Raw genomic sequence first — 6,000 nt, 5'->3', positions numbered from 1 at the left:
CATAATGAAATAGTATTCAGCCTTGAAAAAGAAGGGAATTCTGACCCATGCTATAACAAGGGTGAAACTTGAAGACAGTATGCTAAATGACATAAGCCAGTCACAAAAGGACAAATAATGTCTGATTCCACTTACATGAAGTACTTAGTGTAGTCAAAATCAAGAGACAGAAAGTAGAATAGTGGTTATCAGAAGCGGTAGGAAACAGATTGGGGAGTTATTGTTTAATGGATAGAGTTTCAATTTTATAAGATGATAAGGGTTTGGAGATGAATGATGGTAATGGTTGTATAACATAATGAATGTATTTAATTAACATCATTGAACTGGATACTTAAAAGTGGTTAAAATGGCAAATTTATGTGTATCTAATGACAATAAAATTGGGGGGGAAAAGTGTAATTTGAAAAATTGTAGAATTCACCAAATATGCCATAACACTTTCACAAACTCCAGCTTGTTAAATTTGGTACATAGATACCATGGTTAATTTAATATTCTAGTTCTTATTATGTCTCTTTTCTTGAATATTTTTCATGTTTCCCATTTACTTGCTGAGTTATATCCAAGTTCTTCAGCTGGCATTCAAGGTCTGTCTTAGTCACTGTAACGCTGCTGTAACAGAACACCGAGTCTGGGAAATTTATAAAGAACGGAAATTTATTTCTTATAGTTCTGGAGCTGGAAGCCCAAGATCCAAGCGCCAGCTTCTGGAATGCGAAGCGGACTTCTTGCTGCATTCTCATGTGGTGGAAGGCAGAGAGGCAGGTGATGGTGAAGGTCGCATCTTCACATGGTAGAAGAGTGAGAGCTGGCAACCTACCCCTGCAAGGCCTTTTGAAAGCAGCCTTTATCCATTCATGGAGGCGGAGCCTTCATGAGCTGAACATCCGCCTTGGGCTCCACCTCCCAACACCACGGCTCTAGGGCCTGAGTTTCCAGCTTGTACAATTGAAGAGACATATTCAGTCCACAGTGAGGCCCTCGAGACTCTGGCCTCAACCTGGCAAACTTAAAGGAACTCCTCCTGGAGCATCCCCTGTTCCCTCCCCTACTTTCCTCTTTCCCTTCCTGCTCCAGACCTTTAGTCAGATAGGCCCTCATCTCTGCTGACTCAGTCCTGCCTGCTCATCAGCACAGCCCACAGAGCATCTTCCTCATGAGAGCTTCAATGATGCTGCAAATGAATTTCATTGCTCTGTTTTTAAAATTCAGCTAAAATTTCATTCTACTACTATTATCACAGTTTTAGTATTCTACCTGGTTTTATTAATTTTTTAAAATATTATTCCTCTTCCTAGCTTGTAAGGTTCTTAAGGAAAAGCTTTGAGTGTTTTTTGCTGCATATTCCTTAACAGATTTGGCACACAGAGCTTTGCACAATTACTTTCAATAAGTGTTTATTGGTTAAGCAAGGCTAGGATAAGTTGATGTTCTCTCTTCTTTCTCTCTGTATTTTTTGTTCTCTCTCTCTCTCTCTCTCTCTCTCTCTCTCTCTCTCTCTCTCTCTCTCTCTCTCTCTCTCTCTCTCTCACACACACACACACACACACTTTCCTTCCCCTACTCTTTGAAGGTCACAGTAGAATCTGGTCCCTGTCTATCTCTAGTTTCATGTCTTACTGTGTTAATCAGCTTTCCATTACTGTAACAAAACACATGAGATAATCAGTTTGAAAGGAGGAAAGGTTTATTTGGGTTGTTTTATTCCATGGTCAGTTGACCCACTGAGACAGAACATCAAGAGAGATGCATGTAGTGAAGGAAATCTGTTCACCTCATGACTGGGAACAAAGGAGAGAAAGAGGAAGGGTCTGAGACCTCACTGTCCCCGTCATGGGCATATCCCCAGTGTCTGGGGAACCTCCTACGAGGTCCTACCTCTTGACGTTTTCAGCCCCTCCCAACAGCACAAGCTGGGACTAAGCCATTAGCACATGGCACTTCTGGGGACATTTCAGGCCAAACTGTAGGATTCAGCATCCCATCAGCCTCCCCTTCCTCTCTCATTGTCTGAATTCCTGCTACTTACTTTCCCCTTCCTTTGCACATTACATTTCTTTTGCTAAAAACTGTCTCCTGCCCCTCTGGATCCCTTTGATCATCTAGCTCTTTGCTTAGCTATCACTCCTTTGGGAAGTTCTCACTGACCTCCTAAATCCTATGAGGTGTCCTTCCCATGAATTCCCCTAACAACAAGGACGTCACAATCCTGCTCCTTCTTTCTCTGCACTGTAATTGCCTGGCTTTCTCATTGCCCATGTCCTGAAGGCCAGGGTGGTGTGTCAGTCACCACCGTGTTGAGCTGGAGCTTAGAGCTGCGAGTTCCTGGTGGTGCTGAGGCTGCAGAGGAGGACTGCGGAGGTGACATTGCAGTTTGCAGTGTGAAGCGGAGGCTGCAGCCGAGGGGGCCTTGAGCACCACCTCAAGCATTTAACTGCATCTGGAAGGCAATGGGGAACTTAACAAAGGACTTTTAGTTTGAGAAAGATAATGGCTACAAATACAGATCAGGCTTCAGATAGTGAACCTTCCCTACAGTGCAGAGGAGAAGAGCAAGACTAACTTGCCTGCTGACCCCTCTTTATCATTCTCACTAGTCTTGCCCTGCCCTTGGGAGCACTCCATAGTCCACATCTCTCCTGACCCCTAGCCCCTTGCCAGAGCTGCTCAGCCCTGTGTCTTTAGGTTCTGATTCTGTGACAGGCATTATATATCCAATCTGTCAGTGTGTTGATAGGCCATAGAGAGTTCCATTAGTCCTTCCAGGTGAGGACACAGGTACAATGGATGTGCTCTGGGATCAGGACCCTTGGAAATAATTTTCATTTCAGTTATAACCACCATGAGACCTTGGGGAGACTCCTCTGGTGCTGACCTCCACAGAGGTGGTGATGAGGGTCTAAAGTAAAGTGACTTTGGGTTTCAGACAAAAGATAGGTTTTTTCAGCCAGAGGATAAAGCGAGTTAGGAAGGGTTTCATGTAACTGAACTGGGCATGAGCTCAAAGAAGAGAGACTACGGTGTTTCTTTTTGTCTCTGTATTTTTTTTTCTCCAGTGCTGGGGATTGACTTCAGAACCTCACATATGCTAGACAAGCACTCTACCACTGATCTATTATCCCCACCCCTCCTTGTTCATATAGGAAATGTTCCCAAACTGGCCTTGAATTTGCAATCTTCTTACCTTAGACTGTGGAATAACTGTGCCAGGCACATACCATCAGGTACAGCAAAACTGGGGTATTTCTGAGGTTTTATTTTTAGCAAACAAAAAAATAAATGTTATCTGAAGGATAGACGTGGAGATCCAGGTGAGCAAAATTTGATCTCAAATTTTGATCTCAAAGTATTTGTCCTGCAGTCCAGGATGTCTTACTCCCCAGTGAGGGCTCAAGTAGGGCTCAGTTTCTCTCAGCAGAACATCCTTCTATGAATATATAATTATCTTCAAGCTGATTCCTAATTTGATAGCATAATGTTCCTTTTAACATTAATAACGCTCCAGGCTCTGGAGTCACATTCTGTCTTAGCACAGGTACAAAACATCTATCTTAAAGCACACAGACTTGTGTAATGAAGCTCCCATTTGTTCTATTAGTTCTAAGCCACGTGGTAACATTTTGTAATTCTGTCCTTTTATCTGGGAGAAGGGAAGGTGCTACCCCACTGGGGACTTTGCGTGCTTCATTTTCTGAACTGGGCTAAGTACGAAAGCCAGACACCCTCGTTTAACTTCACAAATAGTTTTTAAGTGTCTCCTTAAATGTTTGAAGCAAGGAGAGAAGCTGTGTGATTTTTCCAACTGTGTAATTCTGAATTCCCTTGAGAAACTAGGGTTGGGCAGGGTAAGCGGAAGGGTGATGTGTATAGAAACTCATCCACTATTTCATAGATAATCCCCATTCTAGCTTTGCTAAGGTGCAGGTTTCCTTAAAGAGTCATTTTCATTCTCCTGTCCCCTACATGCCCTCTGTATTTCAACCCCAAGATGACATAGAAGAGAGAGGAAAGTTCCAAGATTTGAGGTCAAATTCTCAGGACCAAGTTCCAGATCCAGCACTCGCCGTCACCTCACTACTCTGCAGTTCCCAGCTGTAAAATGGGGCTAAGGACAGAGGAACTTCTCTGGTACAATTGTGTGGCATCATGGATGTGAAACAACTCCGTAATCTACCATGTGGTGTTCAAATGCTCAGGAAGTTATTACGTGCTTCTTTTTCCCCCCTTGGTTTGCCTAGTTCACGTGTTAACTGTGCTGAGAAGAAGAAAATAAAGGACTTGGAGCCCAGAGCAGTTGATGATCAGAGGAGGTGGGGTGTTCACTAAGAAGAACAAACAGAGCAGAGGCCACAGCCAGGGCGAGTGAAAAGAAAATCAGCTCCTTCTTTGTTCCTCTCTTCCTCCCTCTCCCCACCCTTTGCCCTCCATTTAGCCTCACCTGAAGCAAGGTGTCAAAGGTGGAGTAGAGCCCTCTTGTCCTCCCAGTGCCTTTCGGATGACAGAGGATGGGAGAAGCTGTCTTGCAGTGGGGAGCAGAGCAGTGGGTGGCCCTGCAGGTTGGCTGGCATTGGGGGACACCTCAGTGGAGAATCTGATGCCCGTGAATCTGGAAATGGCTGGGAAGTGCAGGTGGGCTGAAGGGGCCCAGGGGAAAGGCGACTTACTGCACACGCTGCGAGGGAACCCGAGACAGGCTCTGGGCGTGCACCTTACAGTCTCCACTCAGTTCTAACAGTTTCTGCTCTTGGTAGTGTCATCTCATTTTACAGGTGAAGAATCTGAGGACCAGTGCTTAAGTGACTTGCCCAAACACACACCAAATCTGGTGATGATTGCAGGATACCAAATCTTAAGCATGGATCTGAAACTCTTGGATTTGCAAATCCCTGATGGGAGGGGAAAGCCATCTGTCTCACTCACCCTACCACCGCCTCAGCTCTTTCCCGCCTCCCAACCTCTGCTGCCTCTCTCCAGAGTATCCATCAGTCCACGCCATCTCCCGCCAGCTGCAGTTTTTCTCCTGACCACAAAACACTTCCCACTTCACATCCTGCCGCAGACCTACAAGTGCAAAAACCACTGCACCAAAAGGAGACTGTTAAAGGAGGCCGTCCCCTGTCTCTTCCGCCTTTTTTTCTCTTCTCTCTTCTCTCACCTTTTCCCTCCCCCTTGCTCTCTTCCACTCCTGCCTGTGAATGCAGCAAGCCTTTGAAGCCCCTGCAGACTAGCAAGGGACAGCTCCTAGGGGGCTTCTTGAGCTGGCTTCTGTCCCTCTGCTGGACCTAGGAGATTTGAAATTTCCAGGCATTTCAAGACATTTGCTCATTTCTATTCCATACAGATTATTCCTGCAAAACCTGCTTCAGCTCTCATTCTATAATGGTTACCCCAGGGAGATGAGTAACAGGCAAAAAAGAACATCCTCCCCAGATTTTAATGAATGCCTGGGTGCAGAAAAATGCAGGAATTCCAAGATGGTTGAGCCTGGACAGTTTTTACCTGTACCTCTTTGTTTTCCCTCCCTCCTGTTCTAATCCCAGTGTTAGGAAGTTCATAACTGCAAGGCCATTGATAGGGAGGGATCCTCTTCACAGCACCTCTTCACAATATTCAGATCCAGAATGTCCCTAATAAGAATGCTTATTAGGGACATTCTGGATCTGAATATTGTGCCTTATTGTCAGATCCACGTAGCTGACGCTGAGTTCAAAAAATACAGTCACCTCATTTATAGGTGACTACGCACAGTCCCAGAGGTATAGCAAGACTTAATTCATATCAGGTGTTCTTGGGGGAAAAAGCCGAATTAGCTGTGTCTACCTGGTCTTCATTCTTACAGTACGAACTGAGCATCCCCTGTGAGCTTGAAGGGGTTTGAGCAGAGAGTCTAAGACCCCTGCAGGAATAGCCACAATCAAGCCCTTAACAACTTTGTCCACCTTGCAGTGGAGACAGACAGTTACCTTTAATATAAAAGGGAATCATTTTAGGTACATC

Source organism: Marmota monax, unplaced genomic scaffold (assembly GCF_021218885.2).
Source record: "Marmota monax isolate L192 unplaced genomic scaffold, Marmota_monax_Labrador192_F-V1.1 WCK01_AAM20220418_F8-fsc00081, whole genome shotgun sequence".
Classification (NCBI taxonomy): domain Eukaryota; kingdom Metazoa; phylum Chordata; class Mammalia; order Rodentia; family Sciuridae; genus Marmota; species Marmota monax.
The sequence above is the reverse complement of the archived record's forward strand: the minus strand, read 5'-3'. Positions refer to the sequence as shown.